This window comes from Alosa pseudoharengus, unplaced genomic scaffold, assembly GCF_046254945.1.
Source record: "Alosa pseudoharengus isolate Yale_2024_CS ecotype anadromous, Long Island Sound unplaced genomic scaffold, YU_APseudo_1.1 YU_APseudo_1.1_scf_10, whole genome shotgun sequence".
Taxonomy (NCBI): domain Eukaryota; kingdom Metazoa; phylum Chordata; class Actinopteri; order Clupeiformes; family Clupeidae; genus Alosa; species Alosa pseudoharengus.
The window spans coordinates 32,725,829-32,751,002 of NW_027468565.1; the positions used below are offsets into that span (position 1 = coordinate 32,725,829).

The 25,174-nt window shown below is 43.4% G+C and overlaps 1 protein-coding gene across 1 annotated transcript in view; it reads right to left on the reverse strand.

Annotated features, from left to right (window-relative positions):
- Nucleotides 1-14,457, reverse strand: part of LOC143106169 (uncharacterized) — a 38,975-nt gene extending 24,518 nt beyond the window's left edge. Inside the window, exon 1 of the mRNA XM_076270382.1 lies at nucleotides 14,105-14,457. The gene's annotated coding sequence lies outside the window, so the exon portion shown is untranslated. The remainder of the gene's footprint in view (nucleotides 1-14,104) is intronic.
- Between the last annotated feature and the right edge of the window lie 10,717 nt (nucleotides 14,458-25,174).

The following is a 25,174-nucleotide window of genomic DNA, read 5'->3' on the forward strand; positions in this document are numbered from 1 at the left end:
GATAACCATTACCGTTTTCTTTTGAAATATCATAATTATCACGCTTCATTACCGCGGTGTTGAAACCGTGTGTTTAATCCTTCCCAGCTTCATCCGAGCCTGCTTTTGACATACAGTAGGCCTGGTACAATGAAACAAAACTACTGATTCTGTTGTCTAATTGATGGATTAGGCTACACCTGATTTTAAAAGGCAGAAGATTTTCACCAAAAACGTGCACTGTATCATTTAGCCACTCTGCGTCTTTTTATGCTCATTAAATCCATTCCACTCACATTATCAGGAGAACACAGTAGCCTAAAGTTTTATTTTGAACACTTACTTTGGTCTCACTCATTGGATCCAAATAACAGAAATAGCAAACTCCAAGTCATGGTAGGGTAAGTCAACCTATAAGCACATAGCCAATTAAACATGAAAAAGTGAACAAGAAACTTTTTGAAACTATTTCAGATTGTGTAGGCCTATCAGTGCTTTCTGAACATATTGAACATTTTTAAACTTTTAAAAATACCGTGATAATACCAAAAACCGTGATAATTTTGGTCACTATAACCATGAGGTTACATTTTTATACCGTTACATCCCTATTTGCAATTGTTCGCAAACGTTCGCCGAAAACTCAAGGCTAACAGAAAACTGTTTGCAAATGTTCGCCACTGTTTGCGAATTTGAATGCACGTCAGGTGTCAGGTCAGGGGAGACACAGACCTGGCATGTGACACTGAGGCATTATGAGGTCATAATTTGGTACACATCAGAGGGTACGCCCTCATTCCTTCCAAAGCCTCCCAGAGTGACAGGGGGTGCACAATATTATGGCCTTGCTCTGAATGTGCAGCAAACTGCATGGGCCAGTCATTGGAGAGAACCAATGTTCCTAGGAGAAGATATAGGCTAGGAGGTAAACTCAGACTAGGCCTACTACACACAATTCTCAGACAGGACCTAGGAAACCCTACTGCCCAACATTCCAAGAGATGACATATAGAGCACACACCTACTGTACAAACTCCCCTGACAGGACCAGGAAGAACCTAAGGACCAATGCCACACAGAGCTAGCAAGAGCTAGCTTCACCACAGAGCCCAGGGCTGCCACAGTGGGCTTGATGGTGGGCAGTGTAGATTTAAACAGCACTGAAGCGAGCACTGATCACAGACAGGTGGAGAGAACCGGCTGTGTGTGTGTGTGTGTGTGTGTGTGTGTGTGTGTGTGTGTGTGTGTGTGCTATAGACCCTGGGTCCGTTCAGAACTGAGAACTGAGATAAGAGAACAAGCCTCAAGCTCGGAGAGTGACACTTACTCGTTCCTCATTTCCCTCAGGCTTGCGAGAGTGATGAGTTTGAGCAGGAGAGAGAGAGAGAAAAGAGAGAGAGAGAGAGAGAGAAGAGAAAGGTGGGGAGGAGGACACAGGCAGATATGGAGATGTAAAGGAGAGAGAGAGAAAGCGAGAGATACAGGAAAGAGAAGTGTTAGAGAAAGAAAGAAAGAAAGAAAGAAAGAAAGAAAGAAAGAAAAGGAAGTAAAGAATAGGTGGAGGACTTCTGAGAGTGAGAGATGTTCATGTGTGTGTGTGTGTGTGTGTGTGTGTGTGTGTGTGTGTACTCTTCATAAAATGAACACACCGCACATGACAGCTCTGAATAGAGATGCGGGTCATGATAACACTTCCGCTTACTGACCTGATGCATTATGGGAAAGTTACAAAATGAAACACACATCATTACCACAATGACCACAGAGTCTATTACTGCCACTAAGAAAACCCTGACAATGCCGAGAACAGGCAAAAATAAGAATCTAAAGCAACAGTGGGCAAGCAACGGTGTAAGGCATGAGAGTAGATAGGACCCGTTTTAACAAAATAATACTCATACAGTCTGTTGCTTGTTGAGAAGAAACACCTTCCCTCAGAGAGCCTTTGAGGGAATACAGAATTCAGAAACCTGTGCAGGGCCACAGTAATGATTATGTTCACTGCTGCGACAGCTGACAGCGCCAACAACACAGTGTTGACAGAGTCAATGAAGGCAGGCCATAGGTGCCGAGTGTGATATGTGAAGTGACGGTGAGCGAGGTGAGCTTCTTGTTTTTACAGTCTATGCTCCCCTCCAGCCCAGCCCAGCTCGCCGACTCACTCTGGCCTGGGATTACTAATCAGCGTGACGCCGTGACCTCCTCTTCTGGATTAGACCGCTGGGAGAAGATGTGGGATTAGAGCTGCATCTGTGCTGTGGGCTTGAAGAACCGGTGGACACACACACACACACACACCCTTAAACGAGCCTGGCTTGACTTATGATCTCGTTATGATCACACCCGTCAGCAGTGCAGCATTCCATCTCAAAGACCAGCCAGCCTTTGCTGCATGTCCGACCTCATGTCCAGCCCCTAAATCCCCCCAAAAACAGCTAGATTCTGTAAAAAGAGAGAGAGAGAGAGAGAGACGACGCACATACCAAGAGGAGGAAAAGAGAGAGATGAAGAGTAAAAAGGAGTGAGAGAAAGGTGGTGAGTAAAGGAGAGAAAAGATGAGAGGGCGACGAAGACACAACAAGACAGACACTACGACACGGACCAGACAAGTAGACAATAGACAGAGTAGCTTTGCTCCACATCTGTGCAGTGCAGAGGAGGCAGAGATCTCAGCTCAGTGTTGCTGCTGTGCAGACTGCTGTAAGACAGAGAGACACAAAGAGATGCCGCTGGTCTGGAGTCAGTTAAGAAGCCTGAGGGACTGTGGATGGGGGATGGGTACTGTATGTGTGTGTGTGTGTGTGTGTGTGTGTGTGTGTGTGTTTTTGGCAGACCTATGCTCCTTCTGCTGCTGCTGCTCAACTTGCGTGAGAGACTGACCCAGACTCTGAATGGGACCAAAGATGGGTGAAGAGGGGGATTAAAAATGCATGGCGGGCCATCGGAGATGTGAATGGGGGGGGGGGGAGGGGAGGTTTAGATGCCCCGCTGGAATCATCCTTATGTCTCTGACCACTCTGATTGACTGCTTCCAAATCCCTCTGGTGCAGGGGGGTAAATCTGGGTTCTCGAGCAGGAGAGGTGACTTCACAGACTACACAGCTGTGCTTCATTCGAGCTGACACCAGACGAGACAGAGACCTCTCCTCTACTCTCTCCTCCTCTACTCACAGTCATTCACACACCTCAGAGACACACACACACACAGACACACACCTGACCTGTCGCTCTGTGGTCTAGATGCAGAAGATGAGAGCGATTAAAAATGCATCACTGTGCCAGACATGACCGGAGAATAAGCTTCTGAAGGCTACACAGACACAGGCCTACTAGTCTGGCAACGCCAGACACACATATGGACCGTGCCTCCCTACCCAAGAGAAAACAGAGCTGACGACGTAGCCTTGGGTTACAGTTTACAAAGCTGAGGAGATATATAGTTTGCCTAAGCTGACAGGTTATGGCCTCTGGTTATCGCTGAGGAGGTGGACTATAGTTTGCCTAAGCTAACAGGCTACACATTTCTAATACTAGCCAAAACAAGGACATGTTATTGTTTCATTAGATACCAGTCCATGCTAGCACAGATAACCTAATTATGGATAAGAGAAAGAGCTTGTACTAAAGAGACCTAACTATGCTGACTAAGCTAACATTTACATTCAAATTTATTTATTTAGTAGACACTTTTATTCCAAAGTGACCTACAGTGCCTATAAAAAAATCACACCCCCTTCCACTTTTACTGCTTTTATAAATGGAATCTTAATCAATTTAATTTGGCCTTTTTAACAATAATTACCTAAATAAGCCTAAATAAGACTCTGCAACTCCGAACATTCACCTTGTGGTCTGAAACCATTTCTCTGTAGTTTTCGCTTCGGCTCATTGTCTTGCTGGAGAGTAAATCATCTCCCAAGTCATAGTTCTCTTGCAGACTGAATCAGATTGTCCTCCAGGATTTCCATATGTTGCTGAATTCATTTTACTTTTATCTTTACAAGCCTTCCAGGGCCTGCTGTCGAGAAGTATCCCTACAGCATGATTCTCCCACCACCTTGCTTCAAATTAGAGATGGTGCGTTTTTGGTGATGTGCAGTGTTTTGTGTCCTCCAAAAAATAGCATCTAGTCTGATGGCCAAAAAGCTCAATTTTGGTTTTCACACCAACAAACTTTCTTCCAGGGGATGTGGAAATGGGAAAATTGTGTTAAAATTAGCCGGATTTCTCCTTTAAGTGCCTGAATCAAGGACACAACGGTGGAATCCAGGAATTGAACCCACAACTTTTCAGGATACTGCATGCTTGCCCAGCTCCTTAGCCACTACACTAGCACTGCCTAACATGAACTGCCCTATCTCCACTGTCACCAAGGAGCAGATGATTTAAACAGCAGCTACATTCTGGGATGTATTTTAAGTATGTGGTTTAGTGATAGACCTGGGTAAGCTCACCCAGAGGAAGTGATAAACCTCCTAACAGCAGAGCCCTGTGGCTTCATTTACATAGTGAAAAAAAGCCGAAAGTTTGTTGGTGTGAAAACCAAAATTGAGCTTTTTGGCCATCAGACTAGATGCTATTTTTGTGATTGATAATGACTGACTGACTATTATTATGACCGCCGCTAGCGAAGCTAGCGAAGCGGTCATATAGGGATTGTCAAAGTTTTTTTTTTTTTTTTTTTTTTTTTTTTTTCCCCGTCATCTACTTCCTGAAATTTTGGTCAACGATACCCGGGGCACCGAAACACCGGGGCACATGAAATTTGGTGGGTATGTAGCCCCACTAGACTTTTACGGAAAAATTTTGTTTGGTCCCCGGGGGCCACTCCCCCTCCGCGCTGGGCCCCCCGAAACCCAAAAAATGCAGTTTTTCCTAAATAACTACCTGAACCGTGGCACCGAGGATGAAGAAATTTTTATGGTATGTTGGTCTCAAGGGCCCACATCAACTTAGCCCATAATCACTCATTTGTGATTTGCACCCCCCCGGTAAAAAATGAAAATGCAATATCATTCTGCTTTAATCGCCCCTCTCTTCAGTAAAGACGTTCAGAACTGCACCAAATTTTATGTGTATGATTAACCTGACATTCTCTGGGGGTATGCCAAGTTTCGTAGAATTTCATCCATGGGGGGGTCTAAAAAATTAAGTTATGTGTACATTTAGTGACTCTACACTCATTGGCCTGTAGATGGTGGTGCACACATATACACATGCACACACACACACAGGCACCCACATACTATCGGTATTAGAACGGCTGATACATAATTACAAATTCAGTAGGATTAAAAGAAAGCCAAAATAAATATTCATCATCATCATCATGGCTGCATTTCCAGTATTGGCGATAAGTAGTCGTTTGTCCACTAGATGGCGCATCGTTGCAGTAAGACGTAATTTTGTTGGAAGTTAATCTAAAGTGGGTTAGAAAGACACTATGCTTCCTACAAGGACAAGACTGTAGGCTACAGTAGTTTACCGCAGAGAACGTCTAAGGGTAGGATGATTTCTGCATGAAATGTAATTCCCATTTCCTCTTGAAGCCGAAATAAATCTGAGAATGTTTATCGGACATGCTTGTTTTTTACTGCAGGTAGGCTACGTTAATCCTATCAATAGCAGAACGTAGGTAAAATAATGTTACCGTTAGCATGGTTGAGTGATGGAGGCCAATTTGATTATTGATGTATTTGTAGAAAACCATAAATGCGTTTATAGGCTACCAAGCAAATCGATAACAGCACTAATTGTATCTTTCGACTGTCATCTCATTTGCTTATGACCATAACCTAGGCTACTAACAGGAGCTAAGTGAGTTAGCCACAACACGTTCGCTACGTGATGGTTTTTTAATGGAAAATATATAGGCCTAGGCTACCTGAAAGATAACCTGTCTATGATCCCGTGATGATCTACATCTCCATTTAAACCAGATGTTTTAGAGCGCACGTTGAGATGTATTCAGGGCAGGGCTGTACCTACACATATTTGTTGCACGTGCTACAAAAATCATTCTTTGCGATGGATGATTTAGTACCAACGTTACACCGGTCAGATACAGTTTTGCCTATGGCTATTCCGTGAGACTGAGGCGCTTTTTGTTTGTTCGAAGTGCGTGTTTAGGGTGTGAGAGGGGAGTCGATGTGCTTTGATTCCAGCTTGGTAGTTGTAGTCTATGCGATTAAAAAACACGTGTGTGTGAAGTATCCAAACAATGATAACGCTTTCATTATGGCTGCTTTAGCCACAGACCTTGAGTTACTGTACAGTGGGTTGGGTTCCATTTAGAAGTGTCCACTTCATTCGCCCTTTCCGTGATTCACAGCTACGTGAAATGTATTACTACTGATATGCAAAACTATTAACTTTTCGCCAAGAGGTGGCAGCTTGATACTGTAAGGTGTAAGCCATTGGTTCCAACGGAGATTTTATTTGGGTCGCCAGCATAGCCTGGTGACAATTTGTGTTGTGTAATAGGCCTAGCATAGGGCCTACCTTATATAGCTTATAGTTTGTTAACAGTCACGGTTTTGTCATGCAATGTCTATGCATTTTTGCATTTAGAATAGCTCTAAAACCGGGGGGCGAACACGTCGCAGGGGGGGCGCCAGTGCGTGGATATCTCAATCGCAAAATTAAACAATATTTCTATCGGGCGCCTACCATGGACTAGGCTGGGTGAAAATCAAAAGATTGCGTCAAAAGATTGAGCTTAACCATGGACCTCATGGTTGCAAAATGCAAGGGAACATGAATCAGCATATTATTTGCACAAACAATAACGGAGAGTAGCTCTTCAACTTTGCCCGCTAAAATGTGTATGAACAGTCTCGCAACGCATTTCATGAAGGCCCTTTTGGACATGTCAGTTATTTGCACCACTGGGTAAAACGGCATTTTGTTTTAGACTACTGGTATTTAATTTGTGCATTGACAATAAAGCTGAATATAATTTGAACTAGATGACTAAACCTATGCATATGTAGAAGAAGAAACATTCACAAAAATCCATGACATGACCTCTCTTCTTGATAGCTGTTGAAAACTGCATGGAACTGACAGGGATTGTTTTAGTTTAATAATAAATAAATAAATACATTATGCTGCTACCTTCTGCTTTTCCCAAATACAATGTAGCCTACAGGTGTACCTTTCATCAGTCCAGTTGCAATGGATGGACTATGATGAACTGCCCTACTTGTGATTGTTTAGAGATTTTAAAGGTTTTATAACAATGTTACAGATTTTTTGGCCCAGAAACAAATCTATTCACCTTTGCAGCAACAGTAGGCTACTTTGTGTGCGGAATGTGTGCAAACACACATTCCAAACAAGCATACACAAAAGTTTCAAGAGTGGGGGATGGAGTAGAAGATGGAGACAAATTCATTAATATGATTTATTTTCGCGGAATGGATGTGCAGGACTGAGCGGCGGTCATATTTTGTACCGCTACGCGGTACATCTAGTTTTGTTACATGCTTCAAATGTAAAGCACTTTGAGCTGCATTCTGTGTATGAAAGGTGCTATACAAATAAAGCTTATTATTATTATTATTATTATTCTTTTAGGAGATTTACCTGTTACCACGAGTTAACTTGACAGCAGGTTTGTCATTAAACCATGTTGTACATTTAAAATACCAACCAGGTCTCAGGGATAAACTGAAGCGAGGAGACCATGGAATCCAACTAACATGGTTAGCCCGCCATTACAGAAGCAGCAAAAAAACAAACAAAAACAAAAAACACAAAAACGTCACTATGAAGCCTGTCTTGGCAGTAGCAGCTACACACCAATAGATTAACCACCAGCAGCACCTTCCAGCAACACCGTCCAGCAGCACACAGTAGTGAATTCCTTTGGGCTGACTGACCCGTGTTCAGTTCACGGTTTGGACAGAGCGCTCGATGGAGGGAAACGGACAAAGCATTTGATGACTCTGAGAATGACATCACCTCCTTAGTTTTGTGCGATGCACGTCTGGACAGGTCTGGGGGCTGAGTGAGTGTTGCCAAAACCAGGAGAGGAAGCCACCAGCAGAGGGAAAGAGAGAGGGAGAGAGAGAGACAGAGAGAGAGAGGGAAAGATAGTGAGACAGAGAGAGAGAGAGGGAAAAAGAGAGAGAGAGAGAGAGAGAGAGAGAGAGAGAGAGAGAGGGAAAGAAAGAGAGGGAAAGAGAGAGAGGGAAAAAGAGAGAGAGAGAGAGAGAAAAAGAGAGAGAGACAGAGATGAGGAAAGAGAGGAACGAGAGGAAAGTCCCATTAACTGAGGAACTGACTGCTGAGTAGAGTCAAAGAAAGCCCAGTCTTGGGCCACATGTGAAAACCCCCCCTCGGCACTAATGGGACAGTAATGACATTACAGATACTGGGGCACTGCTGTGAGAGAGTGGGAAGTCTCTCTCTCTCTCTCTCTCTCTCTCTCACACATACACACTATTTCTGTCTCCTCCTTTCCTAAATATACATGTACACTCACACAAACAGTCTTGTTCTCTCTCTAACATGCACACATAAGTATACAATCTAAAACCTCTCCTTCAAGCTTTCTTTAAAACACACAGCCTTTCTCTCTCTCTCTCTCACACACACACACACACACACACACATTCAGTCTTGTCCTAACAGGAAGGTGCTGTCACCAGCAGCCACATGCTCTCTATTAGTGTAGAGAAAAGCTCTTGCATGAGTGCTGCTGCAGTGAGTTAGTGTGTGTGTGTGTGTGTGTGTGTACAAAGTTAGGTGTTAGGGTGTGTTTGTTGAGAGAGGGGGTACTGGTTAGTGAATAGAGTCCTGTGTTAATGAAGGAAAGTGTAGACATTTGTGTCCGTATGTGGCTGCCGGTTTAACACCCTCTTGTGTGTGTGTGTGTGTGTGTGTGTGTGCAAGCTCCTTCTTGCAAATCACATACACACCGGTTCGCCTCTGGTCCAGCATTTGTTATTTGTGTGGAAATGCAACCTCTGTGTTTGGGTCTTTCCCTTCAGTGGACTGCAGAGTGGAAATGAAAGCAGGAATTTCTCAGTGGGCTTTACTGCTTGGGCGATCATCTGAGCAGTGTACGTGTGTGTGTGTGTGTGTGTGTGTGTGTGTGTGTGTGTGTGTGTGTTTGTGTGTGCGTGCAAGCTCCCTCTTGCAAATCACATACACACCGGTTCGCCTCTGGTCCAGCATTTGTTATTTGTGTGGAAATGCAACCTCTGTGTTTGGGTCTTTCCCTTCCCCACTAATACATCCCAGGCCCAGAGATCAACAGAGGGAGCTGAAAATAGCCCGGCTCTTTGTTGGAAACTTCTGTACACAGACCCGACTCCCCCTGGCTAATCCTCCGCACTCCGTTCACACACTGCGCCGGCCATGCAGAAGCATCTTCTCACACTGCAGCAACCATGTGCAGCAAAGAGGGGAGACTACTGGGCTGAAACCTCATCACTTTTCTGGCTGCGGTAGAAGTAAATATATCTAATGCGGTGGGGAGGGCAGAGCAACCAAACTGAGATGTTGCTATGGAACTAGTCATGCTGACACACATACAATCACCACATGCTTAAAAGGTATGGAGGTATGGTACTGCTCACAGAGCCTGTTTTAGTGTTGGCCTGTTTCATATAGCCTATATCTAGTCTGAAGCTAATGATGCAGTTAAGTCAACTTTTGGAGCAATGTTGCTGGGCAAAGTTCCTGAGTATTTCTTTATTGGGTACATTACCATTAATATCGGGCATCTTTTTTTAGAAGTAGGCTACTTTAATCATCAGTAGGCAAACCGACATGCTCAGCCAATTAGAACACATGGAACCGGTTTATGTGGTTGCCCAGCAACATTTCACAAAACGTGGCCCCATGTACGTCATCACCTTAAGAACCGCTGTGGACCAGCCTAGAGAGGCACCAACACTACGTAATGAGTGCTGAAATCTCACCCAATTCCGTTTACATTCATGGAACAAGCAGTGCAGATCCATGAGCTACTGTACTCTTGAGCTGATCTTGTGTCGATAGTTTGTAAACGTAAGATACTGCAGCCTAGTGCTTCCACATGGCTTCTGACCTGTATAAAATTAATAAATAAACTACTACTGTAGTGCAGACTCATGTGGCTTGCTCCACACTGCTGCTGAGGTAAGCTGCTAGGCTCAGCAGTGAGGATGCCCTTTGGGACGCGGTTGAGGCCCACGACTACTAGTCCTCCCCGTAAACAATGAGCGATTGTTTGCCTGCGTGCGGACACTTCCTGAGAGGATACAATGAATCACAAGTGGTGCAACCGCAGCAGCCAGCGGTCCGAGAGGTCGAGCCTGGGGGGGGGGGGGGGGTTAAAGGGCAAGGTGGATGCTAAACACACGACGCAAAACAATGATAACCTCTAAGGAAAATATTTTCGTTTTCGTTTCATAAGCGGTACCTTTATGAGCCTCACTGGAACCACTGAAACACTTAACCCTCAGAGCTTAATGCAGCGCACACACACAGCAAATGCTGTGTTCATGCCCGGAAAAGCACAACACATGGCCTTCGGGCGAAGCCCCAACAAAGCTCACCCCTTGGCCCACTTCATGTGTGAGCCGTATGCTTACGCATCTGGAAAATGCTCTTAATCATAGCAACAGCAGCGGTCATGCTGTTTGCTCACAGACTGTGATGACCTCCTAATACAGTGCTTGGACGCCAGTTGCAGCCAAGCACTGCGCACACGCACACACACACGCACAGGCTAGAAGAAGGGGGATATTAAACAAGGTGCTGCGCTAACTCAGCTTCACCTTTAACCTTTACCAACACAGAGGCTCTATCCACTCCTCACATTGGCCCTGGGAGAGAGTGAGAGAGAGAGAGGGAGGGAGAGAGAGACAGAGACAGAGAGAGAGAGCGTTCAAGGAAACCTTTGTTCCAATTAGCTTGCCTGTGCAACAACATGGCAGTGCTCATGTCTGCCAGGATGTTAAAAAAAAAAACCCAAAAAAAAACACAGGGACACAAAATTCTGCCCCGTGGGAAAACACACTACTGAACACAGTGGGCCCAGAATAACAGGGTCGTGACGGGTTCGGGGGGGGGGGGGGGGGGGGGGGGGGTGTGTGTGTGTGTGTGTCTCTATTGGTCCCTTCTCCTTAGCGTCCTCGCCCGCACCCGTCTGGGGACTGCACTCTGCGAATGCCCCGCTCTAAAAAGATGCAACGGGGGAGGCTGGATGAAGTTTCCACTGTGCCCTGCCCTGGACTTCCCCACTGTCTGAGAATGCCTGAGCAACATACCCCTTCGCTGGAGTGCTGCTATCAGACTGCCTTTTCCCACACTGAAGAACATGGGGAGGGGGGAGAGGACACTGAACAATGACAGATGGAAAACCTGGCCTATATTCTCTCCAGACAGACACACTGGACTCTTTAAATAGAAGCTGCATGAGAATACTAATTAATGTCTATGTTGAACAGATGAAAGGTTTATCACTGCCCTTACTCCTAGTGTAGAATAGGACACTATTTCTGTGCTGTGTCGTCATGCTCCACAACACGACCTGACTTCCACTGACAGTGCAGTGTGTGTGTGTGTGTGTGTGTGTGTGTGTGTGTGTGTGTGCAGGCGGCGCGCTACCTTAAACTCAGACATAGACCTGAGGGTGCATATTGTGTCTGCCTCACATCACAGAGAGAGCCTGACCAAGACAGAGACGAGTAGAGGACATTCACCAATCCGCTACAAAGGGCACTAGCCTAGGCTAGCAGGCTGTATGAATAACTATATGGTAGTTATCCACAATATGGTAATGGTGCACTATGCTGTGAATGAGTGAAAGTTCAGAATGCTGATAGAGGGAAAGAGAGCACAAAGTAAGACAAGCAGCCAGACAGACAGCCAGCCAGCCAGACAGACAGACAGACAGACAGACAGACAGGCAGACAGACAGCAGTCCTTAGAATAATGTTTAGAAGAGAGAGATGATGGGCTTTTCATTAAAATACACCTACACAGCTATTATTGACTTCTTTCTCACCCTCAGCCTCTTGGAACAGCTAATGTGATCCATATTCCCACAGAGTTCTGAGGGGAACCACGCTTCAGCAGCCCAGTCGTCTACTTCGCCTGCTGGGAGAAGAGGGGCACGTTCGAGCACACCAAACTGGACCACCGCGGCCTCCATCTCCTCCAGGGAGCGAAGCAGAGCGGGGCAGTGAAGACGCTGGCCACCCGGGCCTCTGGCCCTCCGTCTTCCGCTCCAAGGAGCCCCGCGGAACAGGGTGAGACAGTGAGTCACCGAGTCGTATTCTTCCACATCATGCCCCCCCCCCGCTCGCCCTCATCCGCCAGGCTGGCAACAGCAACAGCAGCACAGCCAGCCGCCGTCCTCGCAAGGGATATTTTATAGGCGGAAGCTCTCTCTCTTTCCCTCTCTCTCCCCCAACATCCATTCTCCCTCCTTACAAAAGTGCTTAATGTTTCATTCCACTGTTAACTGCTGTTGGACTGCACTGCACTACATTCTCTCTACAATGACCACTATCCTACATCAGATCTGGTACAGCCTATCCTTAGTAGTATGTGTTTTCAGAGACAGACACGTACCAAAGGGGGGGGGGGGCAACTGCCAATGAACTAGGCCAAGGCAGCTCTCAAGGATACTGGTGCAGCAAGATCTGTCTTCCTCTCAAGGACCAACCAAAAGCAGAGTGTTTGCTACCCCTATTGCACTGTGGCCTACTTCTGCTGAAGTGGGCATCTGTGTACTAGGAAGGGGAGGTAACCAGTGTAGGGGAGTGTTGAAAACCAGTGTAGGGGAGTATGTGTGTACTCGGTTCATCGAGTTTACAACAGAGGCGTTCCGAGCTGTGAAGACTGGCGGGCAACGTGTGCTGCTGCCTGCGTTGGTGTCTGAAAAAGTGCAAGGACTAGGCAATGACAGCACACGGGAGTGGCGTGGCTGTCTCCGGGGAACTAACTTCTGTGTTCTGCTGCCCCACCTCGCCTACAGCGAGAGGAAACGGGCCTTGTAACCGCTGGTGATGCTTCCTGTTCTAGCCCCGGCTGATTTGTGTTTGTGTCACTGCATCTGCCGTGATTACATGGGGGCTAATGAAGGCAGTCATCCAGAGAACTCCATGCTACACACGAACCAGAGGCTAAAATGTGAATCAGTGGTTCATGCAGTGCAAGACGAGGACAACCCTGGTAGCGGCCTCTGTGTTCACATGCAAAGCGACTACATCTTTGAGTTCACCGAGCAGTCTCTCAAGCAACATCACGAGATGCCACTTAGCTCAGTAGACTACCCTACGTAAAAGTCCCTAAATACAAAACAGCACACAATAAAAAGTCGCCAAGGAGAAGGCCACATATGCTACCAAGTCGTTGAGAGAGGGACTGTGGGACTGATGATCATTCACACCCATCTATAAAAGTTTGAAGGAGGCAGAAAAAGTGTCAGGAAGTTGAGACGTCGTTCCTGATGCCAATGAAAAATGGCAAAATTAGGAAGATTTGGATAGCCCAGTAATTTTGTGAAATCCAAACTCGAGGCTATGTAAATAATCTGGTTTAATTTATAGCGTACTGTCTGAAACAATATCTAGTTCGCATGACAGGCAGGGGCAATCCACTAACAATTGCAATCCACTAAAAGTTAATTCATGTAGCTTAAGTTGATTACCGAAGTGTTTCAAATAGCGAAGTGGGACATCTAACGTTATGTTTGCAGTAATATGATGATATTCTGGGCACTGTGTTAATTTGCATTTGAACGAGGCTAACAGTCCCTGAAACTACACACGTAGAGATGTGCTATGAGAAGAGGTTTCACGTTCTTCACAGCTAGCTTTCTACAACGAGTGGTTACCAAACAAGACGCTTACTGATAACTTAACGAAGAAAAAACACACTGCTTAGGTAACGTTAAAGTATCTGACACCGAGATCAGTTGATTAACATCAGGTACAGGTTTGAGTCATTTGAAGAACTCTTGTTCAAAGTTAGAATGTAAATCCGTCCATCCATCGATAGGGCTTTCTAGTCTTCATCACAAAGGATCGGAAAGCCTTGTTCTATTACCTTTACGACGCTAGCTAGCGTTACTGCTAGCTCCCGACGTTGTAATGCCACTAAAAGCCAAAAGGCAACTTACCTTTTTAGATGTTTCTTCTGCACAACACGGCAGCAAAACAATGATCTCTTTTCATTCTTTCGTCGCGCGTATATGGATAATGGTGGAGGTGGCTAGCTCCGTGTGACAGTGATGTGAGTTAGGGCGTTCATAGCGGCACTGTATCAGAGAACAGCAGCTACATAACATTCGCTCGCTCCACATGCCACGAACAGCTGTCGGAATGCCACTTGCGACAGCCTCGTACAGAGCAGCTGCGGAAGACGGTAACTTTCACACGGGGCTAAATAAAACGTAATTTAACTGAGTAGGTGCGTTCAGTTATCCGAGTTAACAGCTTCCCACTCCCATAACTTGAATGTTGAGATTCTCTGTCCCCGAAAGTCAACCACAGAAATGAGTGGGTGTGGCCTTGAAGCCCTTGCGCTGGTTTGCGCTGGTGATAAACGGAATAAAATCCTAAATTGTGAAAGACAATTAGTTAAGCTATGTAAACAGCAGTTGTTTGGGCACAATGTCCAGAAGACATTTTTTCTTCTTTTTTTTGTGTCGTAGGGTTGTCATTATTGCATTACCAATTAGGCTACTGGTAGGCTATTCATAATTAGGTTAGTTAATAGCCTATTTCTGAAATACACATAGCCTATTGTTTTTGAATATAGTTTCAGAAGCGACATTGTGATTTTCTATTCTTTCACAACTTCTCAAAAAGTTCTTGTTCTCAACTTCCTGAAATAAATAAATAAAGAGACTAAAATTAGACTGACTACAGTGATGTGGAAAAAAGACATGGTATTTTTGCGCCTCCTTGTGGTGAAAGTGTTGAAGACTGTGCGCGTCTCATTTTATGGAATTTCATGGCATTGGAAATAAAGATACATATCTGAATAAATGCCTGCGACGTTGGCTACACTGATTTGAAGTTTAAAGTATTAAAAATGTCTGCGTCCGGATTTATGGCTTAGGAGACTTTGCATTAGGCCTATTGTGGAGTGTGTCGATCTACTGACATTCATACAAATTTGTTTTGGTGTACCCATGGTTGAATGTTTTAGGGTAGCCTATATGAGAAATATTTTCAGTTCGGAGATATCAAATTGACCATATCTGATGTCCCCACAAAAAATCATGAATATGATTAAAAAAAAGGAATAATTTATATTGGAATAGAAGTTCTGAAGGTGGATATGTAAGCACAAACTTTAGCTAACTTGTCAGACAGTCATTTGTTTATTGTGTGTGACACTGATGACATTGAGAAAGACTTTTGTCATGGAAAAGCAGAGGCACTTCATGAGTCATTACACCAACAACTTGATGCCTGAAAGACAAGAGCTATCATTACTCTGCCACACAGAGTGGTTTCAACCCACAAAAACAAAACACACACACAGATCCAAAAAGGATACATGAGTATCGAAGTAAGAATGGCTTCCAGGTCATTACAGACTGCCTCTAAGTGTTTTGCAGTCAGAGAAGGGTAGATCTGTTGGAAGCCTGTGGAAATGTCAGCTTTTATCACAGCTTGAAAAATTGAATATCCTGTCAGCTCAATGCTACTTCTTGCTTTTGTGTACACATAAAAATGTAAAGTTAGACTACATAGGTCAAAACAATATTTAATTCCACAATAGGCTAAGAGGCTAAACTGTATTTCATGCCTCTATGGTGGTAATTGTGCGGTAATCTAGTCTTCTATTAGTTCTCTATTAGTTGCGGTAGCCTATATGTGTTTCTGCATGTGTTGCATTTGTACCATAACACATAGTCTATCCTATATGTGTGGTGTGTGGTGTGTGGAAGAGCATATGTGGAGTGCAATTATATTGTATGGCACCATTGTGCCAAATAAATAAATAAACAATTAAATGATAACAGTAATAACAACAATTAATTTAAGAAGTACAATAAGTAGGCTATGATCAAGGATGTGCAAAAATACATCAACATTTATTTTCAAATAAAATAACCTGATTTTAAGTGTATCAAAATAAGCTACAAAATAGCCATGCCATGTATCAAAATAAAAAAAAACTGTATTTTTTGTATTTTTAAAATACTAAAAATATTATTTAAAGGGAGCATGAAATCACTTTGCAAACCTTCCATATCTGCCTATTTAATCTATTCTTTCATCAGTATAGTTGATAAAGTGGACAGTAAGAGCAACAGCTTTTCTCTGCCTACATCACATGCCATACATCTGCCAACAGTAACAGGTCAACTATGCTGACCTGACCTGCCTGTTACATCTCATAGCATACTGTATCAGAGACGTATTCAAAAAGTCACAACCGAACTTGTCAAGTGGTACAAACTAACCACCGAACTTATTGAGAGTCACAGAATATGGACAAAGCAACCCAGTGCAGTTATACTACCTTAAATGAACAGCTTCAAACTCATGGTACACTGGCATATAATACGGAAAATGAAGTCTCTGACATTGTCAATGAATATCAAGAATGATATTGCACTGTATAAAGCTGTTGATCAGGTAGGATCATGACCTAGTTGTTTTTTAACCACCTGGGTATAGCGCTAAATTACTACTTCACAATATGACAACCAAAAAGTTATCCCATTTTGTGCAGTCACTTCCATGTAAATAATGAAGTAGTGCTAGCTCACATGGGCAAGATCAGCGTTGCAGTGGTGCTATGGTCTGTAACAATCATGCACGTGTACAGCATGAGGTATAGAGTGATCCCCCTCTGCGCTGTCAGAAGGAATACCAGCGGCCGGGTTAAATGTGGGCGTAAGGGCCAGCCAGGGCGGCTCTCCCCTCTGCCCGATGTCTGCTCCGCTAAGAGAGGAAGTGACAGGCCCCGCAGGGATCGCTGTATCCGGGGCCCAGTGCCCCCCCCCACCACCACCCTTCACCGCCTGACATTTACCAGTGCCTGTGTACTCCCAGGGAGAGTCCAGTGTAGGGTTGGGTATCGTTTGGGTTTTATCCGATACCGGTGCTAAATCAATACTTTTAAAACGGTGCCGGTGCCGAAACGGTGCCTGAACCGGTACTTTGTTTTTAAAATGTTTTAAATTAAAATGGTCTAAAACATGAATTGCTTTTTTTTTTATTGATAAGACAATTTTGAACATGAAATTGAACTGTTATGTTCAATTTACTATCAATATCTCATTGCTCCTACGAATAATACATTTAAATGTTAAAACAGCTTGCCATGCATGCACACACAATGGTGAGCTCAGCTTTCAAGTTTACCCAGTGTAGGCGGTTTGCCATAATGCATGTTAAAACCGCTTGCCATAAAACTGCCAGGTCATGGACAACGGCATTTGAAAGCAAGCTAATCTAACAGGGACTCTATTTTCCATTTAATTCAAGAAATTTCTTGTCTTAACCCATAACACGCAGTAGTTTTGAACATGTTAGGCTACATGTCGGTGTTGAAGTGTTTAGATTCCCAGTGCTAGCCTAGTATTTTAACAGCAACTATGGCTATTCGCTAACACCAGTCAGCTGAGTTTAATTAGCGATAACGTACGGAGATGGTTTCGTAGCCTCTTTGACAGCTCAGTGACATCAGGTATGTAACCTACATATTTATGTTTTTGCCAGCTAACTTTTAACATGATCTTCATATTCATTGTGATGCCTATCAAGCCATTATGTTGTTTAACACACCGTGAAATAAAGTTTTCACCTTATAACTTTGCTGATAACATTTCAAATAAATGTCAGTTAGCGCATTAGCAAGGATATTGTGTAATGTATAGGCTAGCCTACTGTTGACGTTGTTTCATAGCCTTTTGCTTGTGTGTAGTTAGGCCCACTGCTAGATTTTGACAGGAGCTCCCATGTCGCTTTAAAGTAAGCTACTTGGGCTCACGCAAGCTGTCAAACACTGTCCACTCGCCTATGTGGTGCACCCCTCTGGTTTATACATCCAGTGTTTATCATATGTTAGCTAACTGTATCTGGATGTGTTGCTATCAGAGGTTATCAAGACGTTAGAGATGGCGCATGACATGCAGTGATGCCTCGTATAATTTTTTTTTTTTAAACGCTATTTAAGCACCGAAATGAGGCACCAAAATCCACATTGTTATTCGATGCAGTTACTACCGTTTGTGTCGGCACCGGTGCCATATTAGAACCGTGTTTCGGTGCCCAACCCTAGTCCAGTGTAATTGTGTAATATTTAGAAACTGTTATAACTTCATTATGGGGACTTCTGTGTATAATATAGTTTTTGAGTGACACACCATGGTATAAGGAGCTCAGGAGGTATATATATATATATATATATATATGTTTTACTAAAATGTGCATCGATTTTGCTAATATGTTGGCTCATTTTATGAAAACGTGTGAGCATTTAGCTAAATCATGTGCTCCTTTGAATTAAATCGTGCATTCATTTGAATGATTTTGTTTCCATGTCTTATTCACAGAAACCAGGTATGCTGCTCACATACAAAATTACCCTTAATCATTCATTCAGACGCGAGCCATTGTTACAACACAAACAAAAACCTCTCTTACAAACTGAATAAATGGAATGCAACTTGCTGTCAGAATGACTGCATAGGGATCGTCTGCAAAAGTGCAACAGAGAAATAAGATCGGCTACTGCAGTCTGGCTCTTTTAGTCTGTAAAAATCACTCAATCATTCGTGTCAGTGATTGACTTCTGATGTACTGATCAAGAGGAATGTCTAATGTGTGGATAGCCAAACCTTCCAGCTTTACCAAACTGTATGTTGTGTTGCCTCTCTTTGCTAAATTTTACTCAAGTACAAGTAAAAGTACAGTCAGATGTCTACTTAAGTAAAAGTACTGAAGTACTTGTTTTTAAAAGTACTTGAGTACAAGAGTAGCCTACATTTTCTAAATATTGCATTACTACTGCCACAGTGCTTACATTTATGTACAGAAACGTCCTACATGGAGTTATGAACATTTTTAATGTTAATACCTTGGAGAATGTAAAATGAATTGGAAGTAAAATCAAGTCATTTTCATCTTTTTACCATGTTGCCAGGGATGGGCAGTATTTCTAATACATGTATTTAAAATACGTATTTCAAATACAAAATACTATTTTGTAATTGAAACACTTGAAGCGAAAACTATCATTAACTTGTTCAGAAAATTTAAATAGTCTGGCGAGGTGGGGCCACAGGTTGGCACATTCCCGGGATGGACCTGCTGCGTCTTCATCCATTGTTTCGTCCATGGTTTCGTCTCTTATCTAAATCTGACCATGGAGTTGACTTTGGCGGAAAACTGAAGGTGATTGCTGATAGGCTGTCCCAATCAGTGGCGCCTGCACAATCCAATCACGTTTGAGAGGGAAACAACAAATTGAGGGTTTCCGAGATTTTTCTTTTTTCCTTTTTTTTTAGAAGTAGTAACGGGTACTCACGGTTATGGATAGAAATGTAGTGGAGTAAAGAGTACAATATTTGCCTCTCAAATGTACTTGAGTAAAGTCATGAGTACTCCCCAAAAATGATACTCGAGTAAAGTACAGATCCCTCAAAATTGTACTCAAGTACTGTACTCAAGTAAATGTACTCCGTTACTGTCCGGCTCTGTTCCTGTGAATGAAATATGGGAACGAAATACATTTTTTTTCAACTGCTTACACACTAAATCTTTGCTTGTCACACAATTTTCTAAACATGTCCTCCAAACATCATAACCCGACACCAAATCTGCAAAACCATACACTAATTCTCAGTGTTTGACTCAGTTTTCAATTGACTAAAACACATTTTGCAAAACACCACACACAATTTTCTACCTAACACACACAAATCTAACAGGAAGTAACTTGATTTCGTTCTTCAAACACAACCCATCAAAATGCCACACTAAATCACCAGTGCTTCACTCTTTCTCTTCACATGTGCAAACACTCTTTACTTTACTGAACACCATCCAATCATTGCCTTAGTATAGGTCTATGAATAGATATACTCTCTATATAGGTATAGACCCTTTCAATCTGCTCCTAGAGGATTTCCGGTTGAAATATTCAGAACCAATGCAGATACTTTGAAAATAGAGAAAATACAGTAATCGGACTTTAGCTTACAGTAATGTTCTACAAAAAGTTGACTTTATGTAAAATTGGTCTTTTTACTCTATTTTTGTTTGTCCCCATGTTACAGTACCATTAGCTCAATGCATTTTTCTGTGCCTCCAGAAATGCCTTAGGAACGCTTACTGTAGAATTGTTTGTTTCTGCAGTTGAAAGGGTCTATAGGCCTATGAATACATACTGTACATGACCCTCCCCACACACAAACACACACAGACACACACACACACTTGTCTTTAGAAAAAAACCAAAATCAGTGTTTTCAAAACTCCATGTACATCTGGTGGTCACTGTATTCTTCTTTGCTTTTTTTCTTGTTTGCTGTAAAATACTGTATTCACAACAGCAAATTATTTGGGAAAAATCACTATTTTTGGTTTCAATATTGCTTGCATTTTTACTGTGTATTTCAACTTCTCTTTGTTGATACCGTAACTTTCACTCTTGTATGGAAATACATATAGAAAGCCTAAGACAGAAGAGCTTTAGGTTTTGAGCAACAGTGTGTACATGATGTATCCAAAATGTCATATTATGACAAAAGTGTTTGTAATGTGAGGTGAATATTTGCTTTAAACATGTGTTTTTGACATTTTGAATGTTGTGTGTCATTTTGCTGGAGATTTGGGGCATTTTGCATTTTGTGTGAGCAGTTGTGGGTTTTGTGTGTGGAGTTTTGAAAAATAGACACAGAGTTTTGAAAACGTGTGTAAACAATTGTAAAAAACTGTAATTTAAACATGCACACACTTTAGTAAAACGAGCGTTTGATTTAATAAAATGAGCGAATAAAATGAGCACATGATTTAATAAAATGAGTGTACATTGAAATGAAAGCACGATTAAGAAAAACAAGTGCACATTCTCTCAGTCATGAAATGACACCTTTGGGCTACGTACCATGGTTGTCACTGAAGACTGTACAGTGGTTGATCTCAAATATTCTCATGGATATATTCTAACACATGCAGCCAGCTAATGATTTCCTTTTTATTCTACAAACATAGCTCTTACTTATTACTGTAAAATATACTTATTGAAATATTTATTTATGTATTAATTAATTAATTAATTTATTTACTATGAAATATACTTGATAAGATAACAGTAGCCAACTTATATTCATGCGTGGTAATCTATACTGCATACTGTGAAAAACTGTTTCACAATAGCACATGTTCTCTGGTGTGTGAGACAAAGTGTGTCTGACAAAAAACGCAAATGATCAGTCTATGGCATGACTGATGCACAAACAAATCTCTCAAAACTTCCAAAAGTTCTGCCTCTTCGCCTGACTGCACACGCCTACGGCTTGGCTGGCATAACCCCCCCATCTTCCCGTCTTCCTCTTGCTTGGAGCATGTCAGCCACGCTCCCCTCAGACGGCAGCGTGACGGCTGGGTGACGCTTCGGTCGTGAGCCACGCCGATTGAGGCGGTGGCAGAGGAGAGACAATGGCAGACACCTGCGACGCACAAATGGCTCCTTTACAATCCATAGCCTGAGGCTCAGCCCACGCCACTCTCGCAATCACCACCATCACCAGCACACTACCACCACCCACCACCTCCTGCTGAGCCACAGACAGCTGCCTGGCCTGGGCAAATATTGGCTGAGAGCATCATTGGGGCATCGTTGTGCATAAAAGGCCACGCATGCACCAGAGAGAGAGGGTGTTGTGCCTCCCCCCCCCCCCTTTCCTAGTAGATGGCCAGTAATTGGAGGGGGAGCCAGTCTCCTCTGTTCAATGGCCGGGACTCTGTGGGTGGACAGCTGTTTGCTGAGCACATGTGGCGATGGCAGATAACACCCATCTCCTGGCCCTGGCTATTTGAGAAACAGCAGGAGGCTGGACAATTGATGGGGTGCCTATCTTTAGGGATCTTTTGTCTTGCGTACATGCGTACGCGTGTGTGTGTATGTTTGTGTGTGTGTGTGAATGTGTGTGTGTGTCTACAGGCGCACACCACGCAAGCGCATCATTAGGGGTCAGAGTAGATAGGTTGGCCATTAGTCATGCGGGCAGAAGGGAATGGGCGCTGTACGTTTATGGGCTCTGTCAGCTCAGGTCAGAGGCGTCAGACGGGCAGGGTTCAGCCAGAGGTCACGCGACTGTGCCGTAAAGTCAGGACTCGACTTCATCTGACTTCATGATTTAATGCAGAAATGACAAAACCCCTCAGGGGGATGCTGGTCTTGGGTTGACCCCTGAACTCCCCTGCAGGAGTTCTCTACCTAAATGGCACTGTAAATGAGCATGTGCGCAATGTGCATATTCATTATCATTAACAGTGATGCAGCAGATGCTTGTCATTGCAATCATTTAAATATTATCAAATAAACTGATTAAATAAATCCATTTTCATTTCAAAGTCAAATCCTGTTACATTCGCCCAGTGCTGGACATTGACTTGCACACTGCTGTTGAATAGTAACAACAATTTTTCCAAATTGTTGAGCCAGAGTGATGTTGAGAAAGCTCCATATCACCCTATTGACGTTGATGGTCCACCTGGCCCTGCATCCTTTAGCACCTATTAGATGGCCTGCCTCCTAAGCCGGGGTAATGGGAAGCCTGGGAGGTGCTGATGAGAATCGGAGGCACTTGAGAGACGAGTGGGGGGTCTGCCAACCAGGGTCAGACGTCTGCCACAGCTGTGGCCATTACTGACAGGAAGGTGATTTTTGTCAACAAGCCTTAACGCCAGGCACCTCCATAACGTCACGAGGCGGCCGCGTAACGGTTTTTCAGGTGAGGCATCGATCCTGTTTATGGCTAGCCCTCATGTGGCGGTCACGTTGCACACCCCAGCCAATTTACTTTGATCTGCTCCGATAAGCCGTTTGAGGCTGACATCTCACGCCGGTTTGTCTTCTCCTGGACGTGCCATGACAGCAGGCCATTTGCCACCCAATACGCTTCTGTGATGTCAAAACACAAATAACATGTCCGGATTTAGTGATTACTCACAATTTGTCAGTCTTCCAGGCTGCCTAATGCGTTTACAAATTATTATTTTTTTACGTTGTTCTTTTCTCTTACGTACATAGATCTATCCAATACCAGCATCAGAATCCGAACACACACACACACACACACGCATCCAAAATGTCATTTTGAATCTGATTTTTGGTTTGGGTTTAATATTATCTTTCAGCTAAGGCGTGGTCTAATAATAACAACATATAATGCACATTGAAATCTCTTTTGTTTACTCACGCCAAATGTGTGTCAATAGATAAAATATGAGCTTTGGTGCTCGGCTTACAGGAAAGTGCTCTGATGATTAACTTAAGGAAGAAGGAGAGTGTCAGATCCAGCCTGAAGAGATAGCAGCGATGCAGCAGCACAGCCACTACCAGTAAATGTCAGAGTTTAATTAGGAGCTGTGTCCATGAGGTAGAGGCCCCCACAATTATCACATTTGGCTCCAGAGGGCTCGGGGCTAGCAGGGATGTGCGCGGCCATTACAATGGCCAAATCCAATAAAGACTCTTCTCTCAGAGCAGAGAAGGTTCTGGACTCTCCGTGTGACTGGGCAGGGGTGGGGGGGGGGGGGGGGAGCCATTTCACAAGACTTGTAGCCCTCAGGTGAGAAAGAAGACATCAGGGCTGATGTGCATGTGGAACCACCCACTTACAGACACGTACATGAACACGTACACATACGCATACACACGCACACACACACACGCATACACACACACACACACACACACACATGCACACACACACACACACACACACACACACACACACACACACTCACACACACACACACATAGAGAGAGAAATAACAGGTAAAACACTCTGGGGACTTGTTCCATGAGAGAAAATGATTATTTTTTGTCTCATATTTTCACACAGCTTTATTACTGGCTTGGTAATAAAGTGGCCTGGCCTGGACAGTGGCCTGGTCCACTCTGGTTTCATTGTCACCTCTACTTCTGCTTCTATTCTACAAGTTCTACTTCACTGTAGCCTGATCGCACAAATTCGTCATCTTGTCCATATCTTCCGTAAGGAGGGACACATCAAAGACCAAACGTACTGAAATGCCACAGCTAAGATCTCAAAACAATTATCCTGATTGATGAAAAACACTTTTGAATGATTCAACATGGTAATGACAATTTTTCACCCCATGGGGGGCATACAGGATTGTCCCTCATAGATAAGACATGACATATAGTTATCTAAATTTAGCCTGACTTGATCAGACATATTAAGAGTGACATTTGTAGTCACCAGCTTAAAGACGATTTGTTTGAAGTTCACCCTTAGGACAACCTGTGTCAAGTGTGAAGATTAGTCACGTGAAACAGTGGCACAGAGGATGTGTGTGTGTGTGTGTGTGTGTGTGTGTGTGTGTATTGCAGTTCAGTAATATCTTAGACAGTGACAGAGATGTATCCTTACAGTCAAGATTTCATTGCTACGACGTGAATGTACATCCCCCGCAAAGAGATTGCAATATTATGATAATTTGTATGCGTTAGTTGACTTGGAGGAAATACAGGATTCATGTCATTGATTCCTTTGATCTACAACAGACTGAAATATGTGAGTTATTCCTACTATGGAGAATAACACAAGGCGGAACCAGCTACAGTTCGATCTTAATTTTGGTCGACAGTTCCTGTCAGTGGACGGAAAGAAGTGTGCTTGTCTCATCTGATCTGTAGTGTCGTGTTTGAGTTTAATCGTACTTCACTTTTTATGCCTTTGTGAAATCCCCTAAGTGAAATTCAGGGTCTGTCAAAATAAATGCATTGCAGATTTAATTTGCTGATTTTGAGCTATATTTCATTTTTATTGTTGTTGAATTGTTTGAATCTGGCTCCTCTTACAGTTTTTTACAATTGTTTACACACGTTTTCAAAACTCTGTGTCTATTTTTCAAAACTCCACACACAAAACCCACAACTGCTCACACAAAATGCAAAATGCCCCAAATCTCCAGCAAAATGACACACAACATTCAAAATGTCAAAAACACATGTTTAAAGCAAA